At 49.3% G+C, this 16,812-nt stretch overlaps 1 protein-coding gene across 4 annotated transcripts in view; it reads right to left on the bottom strand.

The window, feature by feature from the left end:
- Window positions 1-9,881, bottom strand: part of Slc6a17 (solute carrier family 6 member 17) — a 48,039-nt gene extending 38,158 nt beyond the window's left edge. For 2 of the 4 annotated variants that reach the window (XR_005879362.1, XM_005076604.4), the window contains exon 1: window positions 9,499-9,881. The gene's annotated coding sequence lies outside the window, so the exon portion shown is untranslated. Of the gene's footprint in view, window positions 1-9,149; window positions 9,241-9,498 lie in introns of those variants that run through there. The other 2 variants (XM_013118104.3, XM_040752072.1) reach the window with 2 other exon arrangements.
- Between the last annotated feature and the right edge of the window lie 6,931 nt (window positions 9,882-16,812).

Here is a 16,812-nt window from a genome sequence, read left to right as displayed (position 1 = left end):
TGGCTTTCAGAAACAACTGATAAAAATACCATGTTGCCCAAATTCACTGCTTTTGTTTTTTTGTTTGTTTGTTTTGTTTTTGCTTTTTGTTTCTCAAGACAGGGTTTCTCTGTGTAACAGCCCTGGCCTCTCTTTATAGACCAAGCTGGCCTCAAACTCACAGATATCTGTTTGCCTCTGCCTCCCAAGTGCTGGGATTAAAGGCGTGCATAGCCTTATAGCCCTTCTCAATGCATTTGATCCCCTCCATGTCCACATAGATTTGGCCTTCATTCCTCCCTCTACAGAAACCCTTCCATGTCCTCAGCCTCCAGAAGCCTCCTAGGTCGACCTCTTGACCTTACCTCAGTAACACCTTCTGTAATTCTTGGAGAAGCACTAATGACGTTTTCCTCTTCCCTGCTCACCATACTCTGTAAGACTACCTTGGCTCCTGAGATAACCGCTGTTTGCATGCCCTGATTGCTTTTCCAAACAGGACATTCCTCAAAGGCAGGAACAAAGGTGTCAGCTTTCCATCTACCTTCACTGTTCCTTATGTAGCCACTGCCTGTAACTCACACGTTACCCTACACATTTCCGTGGGTCAAATATGGACTTTATGGAGTCCTTGTTTTCCCACCCCTCCAAAACAACCTTCTTTCCATGTTGAAACTCCAGCTGCTGCCTTTAAAACCAAGGCAGGGTGAAGGATGAGCAGAGCTGACCAGGGAGACACTGAGCCTGACCAGGAGTCTACAGGAGCTGCCAGGGTACTAATCAAATTCAACTCTCTGTGCATGTGTGGAGGACTCAGCACTTAGAAGCCAGCCTTCTGTTCCTTATTCATCTGTAAAACAGAGAACATCACTTACCTATACTGCATCTGGCTACCACATGGGTAGAAGGAAAAGAGCAGAAACTCCTTGAGGAGTCAGACACAAAGAATGGGGATATTCTGATCATTCCATTTTACATGTTTGTTGGGTTTGTATTTTGGTCTCCTATTTGGTGAGACCAAATTATGATGTCTTTCTATTAAGGCATGCTCAAAATAAATATAATGTGAAAAAAGTGAGCTGGCATTTTGAATGCCCCTGAATTTTTTTCCATCTGAGTTTATTTTGCTAGCTTAAATATTTTTCAATTTTCTGGTGCAATGCCCCAAGGATGTCCTCAGGCGGTGGCTTAAGAACCAAGGTGCACCAAGAAGCCTGATTGTGAGCCACTGGCTCTTTCCTCTTTCAAAGGAGCCGGTATTTGTGTCTCACAAATGGGGTTCATCCTCATCTCAGAAGTACGTGTGGATGGGCAGCACGGGGCACAGAGTATGCCAGGGAGCTCAGCGGGGATGGTTCTCAACAACAAACGAGGCCAAGGAGTCAACTGTAACTTCTGCAGTGCCCCCGCCTTCCGGTCATACTTGCTGAATGTGCCCTGTGTGGCTAATATTTTGTTTTCCTAGTCAAGAGAGAAAAGAAGCAGGAAAAGAGGCAGATGGTCCAGAGGGGGAAGAACTGGCACTGGAGTATGTGGGCGTGGTCAAGATCCTTTGATTCCTTTTTACCATCTCCTATGATGGGAAATGCATGCTCGGGATGTAAGAGGGAAGGCACGGTGCCTCCGTGCGAGCTCACCCCCACCGCGTCAGGTGCTGAGTTGTTCTCTGGGGGACTTCTGAAGACACAGCAGGACAGCTGCAGCACTAAGGTCACAGTGCTTCAGTTCCACCTCTGTGGAAGTCTCGGTGCTAATACCACTCATCCATTGTCTCCTGTAATCCCTCCATAGTTATAACAGGGAAGTGCCACTGGTGTTCATATTTTACAAACGAAGAAGCGCAAGCTATGAGGGATTGCCTGTGTTTCACTGAGCTCAAGACCCTGCGATCTTGGTCCAATGGAAGTAGGTCACCCCTGCCACAGGCCAGTTGCCATTTTGAAATAGACACTGATTGCATGTTATGGCCTGCTTTTAAGGTGCACCGGTGAGCATAAACATGCATTTTGGAAGTGAAGGAATAAAGTAACTAGAGCAAAAAGCCGAACCCACTGGATCTGCACTGCTCTAGGATGATTCCAGAGCCTGACTCCCAAGCTGGCAGCAATCGTAAGAAGACATGGGGTTTAGAGGCAGGTAAACCTTAGGTGTCCTGTTCTGCCATCTACCAGCACTGAACCTCTGGGAAAGTATGTGGCCTCTTTTGTTTCCAGATTCTGGTCCTGAAAATTCCTAATTCATGATACCCATAACATAAGGGCTGTGGTCAATAGAGTCCCCCACCCTCCAAAAGCCAACACTGGCTGCCTCCTTTAGTTCAGAAAATGTAGGAATTTGGCTCCACCCCTGCAGTCCTATGATGCCCTGAAATAAATGTGGCACAGGCACCCAGGGGCCCACTGACATGGTGAGCTGGTAAGACATGCAAGTGCTCGTTGCTAAAGTGACTTCCCACTGTCCTCTTGGGCTGGAAGAATGGAGCCCAGATTCCTGTAAATTAGAGGCACTACTGAAAATAGATCCTTAATTTTTTCCCTTCATTTCCTTTATTTCTTTCAATAAATATACGCTATACACTATGTGCCAGGCCCTGTTCTGGGACAGAAGAGAACAGAGGAAATTATGTTCCTGCCCTGTGAGACTTATATTCTCCTGCTGGGAGGCAAATAAATACATAATATATAATACAAACTATGAGGAGACGGAGCTGGGGCAGGGATGCTATGAGATAAAGAGGTGTTAAAACAGCACACTCAGATAAGATAATACAGAGGCCTAAACAGAGATAGAGTGAGCCATTCAGATATCCTGGGAACACACTCAAGAGAGAGGAACCAGACGGCACAAAGGCTCTGAGACAGGACCAGGCTGCTTGGCGACTATAAGCAACAGAAAAGTTTATGACCAAAGCACCCTGAGTAAGGGAAGCTAGGAGGGGCTGAGGCAGGAAGATGGGGAATGTCCGGAGCAGGCAGGACCCACAGTCAGAGGAAACAGTCAGGGTTTTCTCTGAATCTGGCATAAAAGTCTTGGAGATTTGTGAGCTGAGATAAAATCTGACACAATTGTTTTCACAAGGATCAATAGCTGCCTGTAATTCAACAACTGGAAAAACTGGGCGGGGCGGGGGGGCAGATAAAAGGTAGAAGTGACCTGGATCAGGCTGCTGCAAAAGGTATAAGGCCCCAGACAGAAGTTCCATGTGCACACCAATTTTAAGAAAGAAAAAGGTTAAAATTAGATATGAAAACAAGTGACTGATTGAAGGCCTTACTCTCTTCTTTTCCTACCCACGGGGACTCAGGATGGTGGCAGACGGGTCTTCTGACCTGGATTTTCTTAAACTGATTATTTTCTCTTGTTTTAAAGACACACAGAAAGATCCAAGTGTCCAATTACCTGAGTTAGCCAGCAGAGTTCTGAAGAGCACTTGAAGGAATAGTAATCAGAAACCCTTAATTACAGTCCCCACATGGCGTCTCCTTCCTGGGAATAAGAAGAGTTGGATCTCTTTTCCAGTTCTCTGCCCCGCTTAGTGAACAGCTGGGCAAGAAAGTATTCCTTACTGGGGACAAGCCACAACAAAGACCTACTATGCTCACAATGACTCAAGGAAAGTGCAATCATTGTTTGACAGAAGGTTCCGAGGCAAAGAAACTCAAGATTACCCAGCCGTTAAGTGCAAGAGCTGAGTTTTAAATCATGATCACCAAAGTCTGTAGTGAAGAGTCTTTCTCGTGTGCTGGTATCTTGCAACTGTTTACAAATCATGGCACACAAATATATTAATACTGGTATGGAATGTTATGGTAAATGAAGGGGGCTTCACAACCCTGGGACACCCCCAAGCTATTCCAAGAGATATGGGCATTGTGCTTTCTGGATCACATGAACCCTCTGGCAACGATTGGAAAAGTCGGTAGTGTGTCCTGCTACCTTGCAGAATGGTGCACCCAAATCTACCTCCACAGGCCAAGTAGAACAGCTTCATGGGCCATAGCCTCTCCCTGAGGTCAAGAGCTTCCTTACTCCCTTGGGTTCTTCTCCAAAACTGATAGCATACTACTCTTGGGACCCTGGTCAAGCTGGATCGTCCTAGCTGTTATAAGGAATTCCCAAATTAACTAGCAGGTAGTTGGCGTCTAGGTATGGCAGGACCGTGGACAGCGCCCACCAGCCATTCTGGGAACCAGCCCAGTGGCTTAGCAGAAAGACAGGCGCTGTCCTTCCTTAGACTCCTCAAGAAGAGAGAGTCTAAATCCTCACTGACTTCTCACCTGGTAGCACCTGCTGGGACCACCCTACTGGGTGACATTCACATCTTTTGTGAGCAGCTCTTCTATTCTGCTTACTGTTCCTACAGGTCTTTAAACCACAGGGGTCTGGGAGTCTTATACAGAGAAAAATATAATTGACAAGAGTTTGGGGAGTATGGACCAGTGAATTCTATTTGTGAACAAAAGAATGGGTGGCAAATTCGTAGATCATTAGAAATTCTAGTTAAACCAGTAAATACAAATGATAGAGTGCTATCTTCAGATGAACTTCTAGGTAAGTTCTAAAGCGTAGAGCCAGCCAGGGTTTAGATCTGGGATTCCTCTGGCCCTCAATACGCGCCTCACTCCCATCCTACAAGAACTTCAGAAGAAGCAGCAGGTCTTTACACCTCAACTCCAAGCTGTAGACTGGGGCAGCCTAAGATTCACTGGACCCAGAACCACTCTCTAACAAAACATATCTGGTTCTGAGATAAGAATACTTGAATGGCTCAGTGATAATTCATACCGCCTCTGAGCCTACGTTCTCACATATGAATTTTCTGTGCACAGTGATATAGAACTATGTGTTTTTAAATAACTGAAATTGCACATCAATGAATGCCTTAGTATTTAAAAAAACTACTCGTGAAAAGAAGGAGAGAAAGCATGATTATCAGCAGATTACCTCTCCACAAAACGGCTGCTCCTGAAGCAGAGTTTTCTGGGTAGCTTCTGTCTGCTGGGGCAGGGGACCATCAATGTTTATATTTCAGTTTTCTGTCCTTACTTACAGGAGCTTCCCCTTCAAGGCTTCTGGAAGTTTATGGATGGAAGGCAGACTAGGACAATATGGGCCTCTTTCTCTGGGAATGGCCATTTCTCAGAAACAGAAGAGGCAGACAGACTAGAGGAACCAGATGTCAACTTTCCCAGAACAGCCGAGGACACAAGCGATAGAGGTCTGAGGAGAGTCTCCATGGGACGTGACGAGGAAGCAAGCAGCACCCCAGCCCCAGCCCCAGCCAGCAGCTGCAGTAAATAACCTTGCTTTGCCAGCAGTTAGGCTCTGGGGTCTGGGCCTCATCAGAGACTGCAGATCCCTGGCACACACTGTCTAGCAGGGAAACCTGACACACCAGAGCTCCCATCAGCTCCTGACTGACCTTGATTCTGCGGATGCAGAGATTCTCCGGACAGCATCTGACCTGCTCTGCCTCATCTCTCCCAGCTCCAGGTACCAGCCCTGAGTGAACAAACTTTAAAGGAGTCAAATCTGGAGCTGTCAAGTCAGGACAAGAAAGACGGGAACAGAACAGATAGCACCAAGATAGAACCCAGGGTCTTTTTCTGGACTCTGACTCACTTGCAACCAAATGTCATATTCCTTAAACCTTGGCAGTGTGGGTCTGGTCATTTTCTACCAGGTTCCTACTAGAAGGGATCTGGTTCTTCCTTTTCAGTGTACTTGTTTGAAGAGCAGAGCCCACAGAGGTTAATAAACCTTCGTTTTGATAAATGCCTACACTGTCAGTCACATTTATTAAGAACTTGTTATTGGAAACACATCACAAAGTGGTTAAGAACACGGAATTTAAGTCTGGCAGAAGCAAGTGTCATGTCTCAGGCTGCCCACTCACCAATCTGACTGGCCTTGAACAAATTGGTTAACCTTTCTGAACCTCAAAATCCACGTCTATAAACTACAGATAGCAATACCCATTCCCTGGGACCAGGGGATGATGGGAGAAGTTGGCCGGCCTGTAAAGAGAGTACATAGCACAGCACAGAGGCCTCAATAAAAAATTTTTTTTAAACTAGATATTATCTATGTGTGTCACCAGAGCATGAAGTACTGGAGTCCAGAACTGCATTTTCCCTAAAAGCATGTGTGTGCTACTGCACACTAGTAGTCCTGGCACCTGGAAGGCTGAAGGGTCAGGAGTTCAAGGTCATTCTCAGCTACAGGGTGAGTAGGAGGCTAGCCCGGACTACCTGAGACATGTTGGGGGGAGGGGGAGGGAGGGAAGGGGAGGTGCTGGAAGGGACTGGAATGCAGGAGGCATTTTTTCTCAGAGCACTGCCCCACTTGTATCTGGAATATGCCCCAGCAATTCAGGACTGTGCATCTGACCTCTAGCCGGAGGATGCTGCTCAGGGGAGGCTGGCACCAGGTCTGAGATTCAAGGGTTTTGTTTTGTTTCTCACTCTGATTCTCAGATGTTTGGCTGTCAGAATTTCTTGCAGCATAGCCTGGAAGCCGGTGATAAGTTAGATTTTGCCTGGGGGGGGTGGGGGTGTCCAATCCACCTTCTTTTTATAACTCTTCTGCTGCTTATCGTTGCGGTTTTAGAGGGATTAATGATGAATCGTCCTACTGCAGCAGAACTGGACAGGAGAGCCTGAGAGGAGCGAGAGCACCAGGCAGGAGGCTGCAGCTCTGGAATCCTCTCATCTCTGTTTCCATTGGTCATGGAATATTTCCAGACAAAATAGGGAAGGCGTTGACTTCAGAGTGAACAGTGTGAACACACTCTCTCTGTGTCTCTTTCTCACTGTCTCCCTCTCTCTTTCCCTCTCCCTCTCCCTCTGCCTCTGCCTCTCCCTCTTCCTCTCCCTCTCCCTCTCCCTCTGCCTCTCCCTCTCCCTCTTCCTCTCCCTCTGCCTCTTCCTCTCCCTCTGCCTCTCCCTCTCCCTCTGCCTCTCCCTCTCCCTCTCCTTCTCCCTCTCCCTCTGCCTCTCCCTCTCCCTCTTCCTCTCCCTCTCCTCCCTCTTCCTCTCCCTCTCCCTCTACATCTCCCTCTCCCTCTTCTAGTAGCCAGCTTGGACTCTTGCTTGCTACCTTGAGGGAATCTTATGTTCTTGATTCTTGATTCTTGAAATGAATGCACCTTAGATCAGTCCTAGATCTAGACACTTTACAAAGGGGAAGAACAAGAACTCCAGAATCCCTAAAAAAAGATTGGAGACCCATTCTTCTCCCTAGGAAAAGCTAACATAAGCTCTGCAGAGCATTTCTTTTGAAGCTTCCAACACCATTATAGATAGGACAGCAGAATAGGGAGATAGCAAGACCCATTCAAGGAGAAAGAACACCTGAAAATTACTCATTAGGTGTGCCAGCTTGGGGACAGGACACAATCATAAACAATACCAGTGAGTCAAGGTTTCTCTGTTGGAGTGATCCAGGAGCTATTGTAAGTGGGCACACTACTTACCTCACACTAGCCTAGTTCTTGTTCTAGCTTCCCCATTCAGGGAAGCCTTGAAAGTTGGGATTAGGTCCACTTGGAGCTGAGTTATGGCTTTAATCACATAGAATCTGACCTCCTTCCAATGCCTACCACACACACACACACACACACACACACACACACACACACACACACCATGTTCAGGAACACAGCAGGGAGAGGGGAAAATCATCTCTGGTTGAGATCCACATCAGAAAAGGTGGGAATCCAATGTCTGGCAGCACCTGCTATGTCTAGCACTGGTCACAAAGTAAGACTGTGTAGAATGGTACCAACAGCATCCTCCTTAACAACTTCAGAAACAGATGTTCCATGATGCAGTGACTTGCCCAAGATCACCATGCTGGCACATGATGGAACAGTAGGCCAAACTGGCAACAAACACAGTGCCTCCTCATCAGCCTGCCCTGCTGGTCATCCCCATGGGGACAGAGTTCAACAGGCCCTTGTTCACAGCAGGCAAACTGAGGTCTACTCTGAAGATTTGCCCACCCCTAAGCCACTTGGAGCTCGGGCAATTCCAGCTCACGAGTCCTGCTAAAGAACTGCACTGAACTCACAAACAGCTGACACACGACTGTGTGACTCAGGCTAAGCAAACTCCAATCAGAGCTGGTGGGCACGATTCACCTCCTGCACTGAGTCACTGTAGGCTAAGATGCAGAAATCCTCTATTCGACTCAACCACCTACTTAGACACAGCTGCTCCATTGGAGAAAAAGTCATCACAGGAGCTACAACCTCTGATGGCCTTGTGCATAGCCAAGGGCGACCAGGCGTGACCTAAAAGTCCTCCTCTCCCAGGAGACGGATCTACCTTACTGGACATGATACAATGTGAGAACCTCGAAAGGAGTGTGCCTACACTCCACAAGTCTGAAAACCACCAAAGCTTGACAGATACTAGAGAGCCATTCCAGTGTTTTCTCAGTCCCTGGAAGTTCTTGCTAACAAGGGCAATGGCACTCTTCTTCGTCCCCACTCCTCCAAACCAACCCAACCTTCCTCTTGTTCACAGATAACTGTCTTCCAAGGTAGCTCTACTTAGAAATTCCCTAATTCATACGGCCTAGTAAATGGTTTCTAAAGAAAGGGAGAGGAAGGATGGGAAAAAAGGAGACAGGGAGGGGGAAAGAAGGGAGGGAGGGAGGATAAGGAGAGGGGGGAGAGAAAATTTCAAGGAATAAAGCCCACTTGACAGCAACTGGGTCCAAGCAGCCTCAGAACTTCTGAACTTGAACCCCTGACAGAACTGTTTCAGCTTTAAGAGAACTGAAGCATCGGGCTTCCTTCCAAGGCGGCCGCGCCCCTGGGGGAGTATCCTTGGTATACCGTCTGCACAGGTATAAATGTGGCGGCGGCTTCTCTCCAGACAACCGGCCGCTCTAGTGCATGCCTCCTATCTTTGCCTTTCGGTCCCCAGACGCGCTTCCCTCGGGGGAGGAAGGAGCTCTTCCACTCTAACTCCAAATTCACTGAGGAGCAGCTCCAGTACTGGGGATTAAATATTCATCTCGGGAGCGAACGTTCTGCCTTTCTAGCCAATGTTACCGTCAAGGTCACGGGCCCGAGGCCGACTGGCTGGGACTGGGGTCCCCAGCTGTGCCGGAGGCTCTCGGCGGAGCTGTGCCCTGGGCGCGCTCCAGGTACAGGGACCCACCGAGCTGGCCTCCCTGGTCCTCTGCTGGTGCTCGCCTCTGCCGCTGTCCGGTTACCTCTGGAGTTCTGGGGCATCCTGAGCTCCAGAAGCTGAAGCCCAAGTCTAACCTCTGCAGGAGCTGCCGAGCACCCTTGACGCGCCAGATCGTCGCCGCCCCGGGGCTCTGTCGCCAGGCAACCGCGGCTAGAGCGCGGCAGGAGCCCCCGCGCCAGCGCAGGGTCGGGCAGACCGGGAGGAGCGCTGCCACGCACCAGGGGCCTCAGGCCTTCTAAGCTGGGGCGGAGCCGCAGTAGCCAAAGTTGCGGTGACTGGCTCGGGTACGCCAGACGGGGAGCAGACGGCGACTCACCTGTCCCGCGTGAGCCGTCGCGTGGACTCGGCCCCTGGACTATCGCCGAGTGGCCGTGGTCCCCGACGGGTCGCGGGTGTACCGTCCTTCCCGAGGGCAACTGGAGTCACAGGCCCGGGTCCGGGCTGGGGGACCCGGAGGTGCGCGCGCCGGCGCACGCGGCTCAGCTGGCTCCTCGTTCCCTCCCTCGCCGTCAGTCCCAACCCTGCTCCCGCCCTTCGCCCGCCCGCTCCGGGCTCTGGGGAGCCACCCCGGGGCCCAGGTTCCACGGCGGAGGGAGCGCGTGGCTGTGAAGGCCCCGATCGACTGCCACCCTCCCCGCGCCCTGTCCGCACTGGCTCTGCGGAGCGGAACGGAGCTGGGCGGAGCGCGGCGTGCACTGTTCCCTCGCTTTCCGAAAGGCCACCCTGGCGGCGGGGCGCCGTGACGCAGGCTTGACTCACGCGCGGGCCCGCGTCAAGGCGAGGCTCCAGGGCTGCGAGCAAGGCTTTGATGGCCGATACAGGCAGAGGGGTAGGCAGGGAGCAGGAGAACGGTTGCCAGGAGCCTCCTGATGCCTGAATGCTCTCCTTGGGGCATTTGCCCTCGGGAAAATGGGCTCCCATGGCCAAAGGCCTCCTGAACCGGGACCTCACCTGTCTTCACAGCCCTTTGACCCTCTTTCAGGATTCCAATCCTACTCTGTGGTTATTCTTTCCACCCCTAGGTGAATGTTGCCTCTATTCCTACCTTTGGGCTGCCCTTTCCCTCCAAGGCTCTTCTATGCTACCCTAGGAGGCCAGCCCTTGCACAACACAGTTTCTCAGAACCCTGACAAACGTGTGAAGTGGGGGCAGTGAGAGAGAGGGAAATTGTGATTGGGTACCAAAAAGTTGTTGAAGAATGCTAGCTTTAAATAATGTATGGACAAAAGGAGGAAGGGCAGCCATTGTGGAGGGGACAGTGTGCCCAAGGCAAATGAAAGAGTGAAGAATGCGTGCCAACAAGTGGTTGCCTGAGCTGGAACAGAGCAGGAGGGTGACAGGGTGAAGTCGGACATGGTGACAGGCCTTGGCTGGCTGGAAGCGCTGACTGGGGAGTCTGGCATGATTGACTGTGCTCTAGGGGACCTTTGGTAAATCACAGGGCAGTTTGGGAGGGATGGAGGAGGTGAGATTGTCTTGATTATCCCAGTGACAGCTGATAAAGACCAGAATCGAGAACTCGAGAAGAGACTGAGATTCTGTACTTACAGTCTAACCAGTTATCCTGCCACCGTTTTATGGATGCTGACAGAAGACAAAACTCCAGGGCCAGGAACAATGGGCTTGTAGTGTTCGTGACACAGCAGTAGTACATGCTTCATATTCAGATCGGGTTCTCTTAATCAAGTTCTGAGGGAGGAGCCTCAAGTTTAGGGAAGCCTAGTGTTTTATGATGAACTACAAGAAAACCTGCTGGTAATATGCACTGACTGAATTTTTATCATAATGGGCAGCAAACAAACTACCCTCCGGCTTCTGAGGCAGTCAACTATGCAAAGATCTGCTGAACCAGAGTTGAACACGAAACCATCAGCGCCTCTGCCCATGAGACATCTGTAGATGCAAGGTGCCCATTGAGATGATTCTGCTGGGCACTATTGCAGTCCTGTGGATGTAGCAGACAAGGCTCAGCATGATCCCTGCCCTTACGGAATTTACATCCGGGTGCATTGCACCAGGAGGTCAGCAGACTGGAGATGCATGAAGAAGCAGGTGATGTAGTTGCTGTGACAGTGACAGATACAGTGTGACCGCTGGCGTGCTGTGAGGGGTGAGGGGAAGGAGGCCTCAGATACAGACAGTTTCAAGGAAAGAGGCTTTAGAGTTGGTGTAGTGACAGGAAAAGAACTTTTGAGTCTTGTGAAGCTAAGTTTTTCATCTAGATTGTTATTACTTTCATACCTTGAGTAAGATCTATAACCTAATGGGCCTCAGTTTCCAGGTCTGTAAAAAGGTACACACTGCGAAAAAATACATATTCTATATAGTTGTGATGATCACATGAGATGATTGCTTTTAATTATCTGATATCACATGCGCTTGATAAATGACTGTTATTATGTGATTGTATTGTCACTAAGACAACCTAGGAAGAGGAGATTTGGGAACAAAGGTAAGATATCCTGGATTTGAGGCATACTGAGAACAGCAGGTCTATCAGGCACGAAGGCCGTTGTACCATATCCACATCCACTTGCTGACAGCCCATCTTTAGTGAACTCAGTGCTTGGTTCTTCCATGCAACGTTCTCTGGGAACAAGTCACAATACGAGCCTATCTCCCTCTGCCTTCATGGTCACCAGCCTTGAATGGGCTCCTCTTTCCCAGTGCCTCCGTGTGGCTTAAGATCCATCTATTCCTCCCTCCAGTCAAGGCCACCCCAATGTTCTATTCTCTCAACCAGCCTTCATGTCAATGCATCATCTCCTTGTTCTCCCAGAAACCGCCTCGGTCCTCAGAAGCTCCTTGAATTTCACCCAGAGCTGTTGTGCCAGCCCCACCTGCACCCACCTGAGCCTTGGCACGCTTCCTCCCTCGGGTCTCTGAGAGAGCAGAGGAACTTTCCCCGCTATCAGAACCCAGGCCCCACTTAGTCCCTGGGTCCCTTGGCCCAGACCTTCTTGGCAGGCTCAGACATCAGTCACTCTAGACTCTCCTGGTTTGTCAGCCTCTCCCTTGATACTGGGTCTTTTTCGGTGACTTTGAAGCATGTTCAGATATTTTCTTTAAAAGTCACCTCAGCTTTCTCCTTCTAAATTCTCTGTCTCCATTTCCTCCTCTCCCCCGTACTCCTTAGTCAACCCTGCTCTCTCATGATGTCAAGATGGATCTCCGCAATGACCTCCAAGGCCCTAAATCTGCGGGACATTTTTCTAGTCCTTCCGTTATTGACTTTTCTATAGTACTTTCTTGGACTCCTCTCCTTCTGTAAGCACCCACTCCTTATCTCCCTCTGCCCTCTGGTCATCCCTGTAGCTCTCCTGCTGTCCTTCATATACTGGACTTCCCAGATCCCGTCCTTTGGCCATTATGGATTGTTCTAAGCCACCATCTCTCCTGCTGCTGTCTTCATTCTAGAGTCTCCTGAGCTCTGCACACTCAGTTACTTACTCCACCTGCCCAGACAGGTCTCTCAGAATCACCTCCTTAGCCAGAGACCCATCCATCCTGCAAGACAGTCAACATTTTGCTTTCTGTTCCACCTTCAAGTCTCCCCCAGAAAGCCAATCGTCACCTTGCAACCCCCTCCTTCTTATCCCTTCATGATATGCATCATTAAACCCTGGAGGTCTTAGCTCCTACCTGCCTGTAGAGTCTAGCTACTTCTCTTTAATTCTACTGCAGCAATCTTAGTTCAAACTAGAACCATCACTCTCCTGGATGCTCATAATCTCCAGGTTTGTCCCCTTTGCCCCACACAAGAGGAATTTTTAAATGGTTTTCAAAGACAGGGTTTCTCTGTAGCCCTGGCTGTCCTGGAACTTGCTCTGTAGACCAGGCTGGCCTCAAACTCAGAGATCTGACTGCCTCTGCTTCTTGAGTGCTGGGACTAAAGGTGTGTGGCACCACATCTGGCTACAAGAGAAATCTTTTAGAAGTGAAAATGTAATGGTACCCTGCTCATGCCCTCAGGGCCTCGAGGCCCTTCTTGTCTCCAGCTTCATCTGCCACTCCCTGACTTTCCTGCAGCCCACTTGCTCCATCAGCCTTCTCTCTGCTCTCCCCACTCTTCCCACGCTTTCCTGGCTCGAGCTTCGGCCCATCTGGCCCCTCTGCCAGGAATCAGTTAAGGCCCTCCTCCTCTCTCTTTGCTTCCTGTCCACTCACCCAACAGAATTCTCCATAGCCTTCTGACTGTGTAGAAAAAGAATGCCAGCCCCTCAGGTGGCCATCTTCCCCTTTGTAGCCTTTGTCACAACTGTGGTGAGGTGTTTAAGGATGTGGCTGGCTCCAAGGGGAGGGTGGTCCCCTTGGTACATGTGGGAGCTCCACAAAGGCAGAGATCATGCCTATCCTCAACACACGATGGGGCCTCCACAAACACTAAGAATAGAAAGGGGTAGTTAGGAATACGAGTGGGAGAGCCAGGAAAGCAGGCTGGAGACAAAGTCAGAAGTCCCAACCACAGAAGACATGGCCGAGACCATCCAGAGGAAAAGGGGAGATGATCTGGAGAGTCTCAGTGGGAAGACTGACTTCTAAGGCAAGAGCAAGGAGGTCAGAAAAGAAGACAGGGAGGCAAGAGCTGGGAGGACAGTGTGTGTCACAGACGTTTCTAGAAGGAAAGCCAATCCACAGTGTCAAAAACTGCAGTGAGTCGGAGATGAAGCCTGAAGGTGTCACGGTGGGCAGGCTCGTGACATGACAGGAAGCCACAGTGCACGTGCAGAGGTGGAAATGGGCGGTAGACTTGTACCCTGTAGTCTTCTCAAGCACTTCAGCTTCCAAAGACATCTCTCCTCTGATCACCCTGAATAAAAAATTCTTCCTTTACATATTATAGTATTAAAATTATAGGATGTGAACTGTGAAGGTGGTGTGACTGGTACCTTCATATTACTAATGGAGAAGCTAAGAGTTAGTGTGGTTAGTCGACCCACCTAAGTCACACAGAGAGTTCATCCCGTGTTTAAAGCCTTTGCTCGAGCTGGGCATTGGTGGCGCACGCCTTTAATCCCAGCACTCGGGAGGCAGAGGCAGGCGGATCTCTGTGAGTTCGAGGCCAGCCTGGTCTACAGAGCGAGTTCCAGGACAGCCTCCAAAGCCACAGAGAAACCCTGTCTCGAAAAACCAAAAAAAAAAAAAAAAGCCTTTGCTCCCATTGTTGACATTTAGGGACTTGTAATGTGTGCCCCCTTTCATTTATGTAACTTCTGAGTATGTTGAACACAGACGAACTAAGATAATGGCATCTCCCTTGTTCTGAGTGACACAATTACTGCTATTTCCCATTCTGGAAATAAGCATCTCATCGTCTCCACGGTGTCTTTTGTGGTTAGGACTTCTGACTTTTGACGCAAGTTTTTCAGCCTGGGAAGAAAATGAAGTCACCAGGCCCTTGCTGCCGGTGTGAGGCGGACAGAGGGGTGGACAGCTCACAGTACACACCGGGAACTCGGCCCCTTAGTAAGGGGCTCTGGAGCAGACGGTAGTCCCAGCAACTCAGGAGGCTGAGGCAGGGAAAGTGCTTAAACCCAGAAGACTGAGAGCAGCATGGGGACACAGAAAGACCTTGAGACCACACTTCAAGGAGAAATAAACAGAAAACCAACAACTTGGCTACAGGAGTTAGAGGGCAAGTACCTGAGATTCCTTGCTCGTGAAACGGTGATGACAATTCTGCATTCACACACACAAGGGGCGGGCATCTTAGTTAGGATGTCTATTACTATGAAGAGACCACAGCAACTCTCATAAAGGAAACATTTAATTGAGGTGGCTGCTCACAGTTCAGAGGTTCAGCCCGTTATCATGGTGGGGAGCATGGCAGGGTGCCAGCAGACATGGTGCTGGCTACATCTTGATCAGAAGGTAACAGGAAGTAGACTGAGGCACCGGGTGTGGTTTGGGTGTATATGAAAATTCAAAGCCCACCCCTTAGTGACATACTTCCTCCAAGAAGTGACATACCTACTCCAACAAAGCCACCCTCCTAATAGTACCGCTCCTATGAGCTTATAGAGGCCAGTTAGATTCAAACTACCACAGGGAATTTTTTTATATAGTATCAAAAGATAATAATGAGCTATTAGGAGTTTTAGAACTTGGAAACGGCGTCATGGTGGTGTCTTATCTAGGCTTTGTTGGGAGATAGTGACCCCAGAGGCCTTCTTGCTTTTTAGAAGAGGTCTCAGTTTCTAGTCCTAGAGCCCACTCATGGCAGCCCCTAGGAAGTTCTTCAGTGTTGGCTTTGTAGGTTTCACGACAGCCGTGCTTTGGGGCCTGAGAAAGATTCCTAAAGCCAATGGACTCCAGTGACACACAGGTTTGGGGCAAATGGCAGAGAAGCAGGATGGAACTGAAAACAAAGACAGCAGAGGATGACACACATAAAGAACTAATGGAGGCCTCCATTTCCTGCCCGTCACTTCACACCCCTCCGCCCATGACTCAGAGGAGCCTCTGGATGGCTTTGTTCCTTATCTCCCATGGCAACGCAAGGCCAGCGTGCTGGTGATGGAGACAATGAATGCACAACCCTTCGCAGGAGCAGTGTGTACCCGGCAGGCTGTGTGGCCTGATTCCTTTGTGTCTTGGAACTCAATGGCAGAAAACATGGCTCCCAGAGAAGCTGGTTCCAGAGAGTTCCTTCTAGGCAGGGTGGGCATCCCAGTTCAACATGCCACTGTCAAAGTCCAGAACCAAGTCCAGAGTAGACCTTTGGAAACGATTATTCTAGGGCAGGATTCTAGGCAAGCATTTCATTGCAGGAAAGGATCTGGTCTCCTCTCTCTTCCCCTAGACTACGATGAAGAGTTAGGTAAAATGAGGTTCTGAGCACCATCTGGACACTACCTGAACAATCTCTGACAGACTGTTCAATTTCTATGGCCTTCAGACTATCTGAAAAAAGAAAATGGAAATGGGATGGGGAGATTGCTTGGTGGGTAAAAGCACATGCTATGAAAGCATGAGAGCCTGAGTTCCAGGGCACCCACACAAAAGCTCGGCATGTGTGTACCTGTAACCAGTGCCAGGGGTTAGAGGAAAAAAAGATTGGAGGACACATGGTCAGCCAGCCTAGGTAAAAAAAAAAAAAAGAAAGAAAGAAAAGAATGGTGATCTCCAAGTTCTCAAGGGAATAAGGTGGAAAGTGACAGGACAGGAAACCCAGTGTTCTTGGGCACTTGGGCACTTGCATACACCACACACACACACACACACACACACACACACACACACACTCATGTGCACGGGCACACACAAAAATGAGGGAAAATGAAAATAGTATTCTTTTTCCTTTCTTTCTTTTGAGACAGGGTTTCTCTGTGTGGCTTTGAAGCCTGTCCTGGTACTCACTCTGTAAACCAGACTGACCTTCAACTCACAAAAATCTGCCTGTCTACCTCCTAAGTGTTGGAATTAAAGGCATGGTGGAAACAGTATTCTGCTTTCTGAGCTCACTTGGATGCTGTAAGGATTAGGGAAGATACAAGTACCTGAACTTGCTGGGCAGTGGTGGTATGCTTTTAATCCCAACACTCATGAGATAGAGGCAGGCAGGTCTTTGAGTTCAAAGTCAGTCTGGTCTACAGAGTGAGTTTCAGAATAGCCAAGGCTATACAAAAAA

This window comes from Mesocricetus auratus, unplaced genomic scaffold (assembly GCF_017639785.1).
Source record: "Mesocricetus auratus isolate SY011 unplaced genomic scaffold, BCM_Maur_2.0 Super-Scaffold_100009, whole genome shotgun sequence".
NCBI classification, from domain to species: Eukaryota; Metazoa; Chordata; class Mammalia; order Rodentia; family Cricetidae; genus Mesocricetus; species Mesocricetus auratus.
Note: the sequence above shows the minus strand (reverse complement) of the source record. Positions and strands in the feature narration are given on the sequence as shown.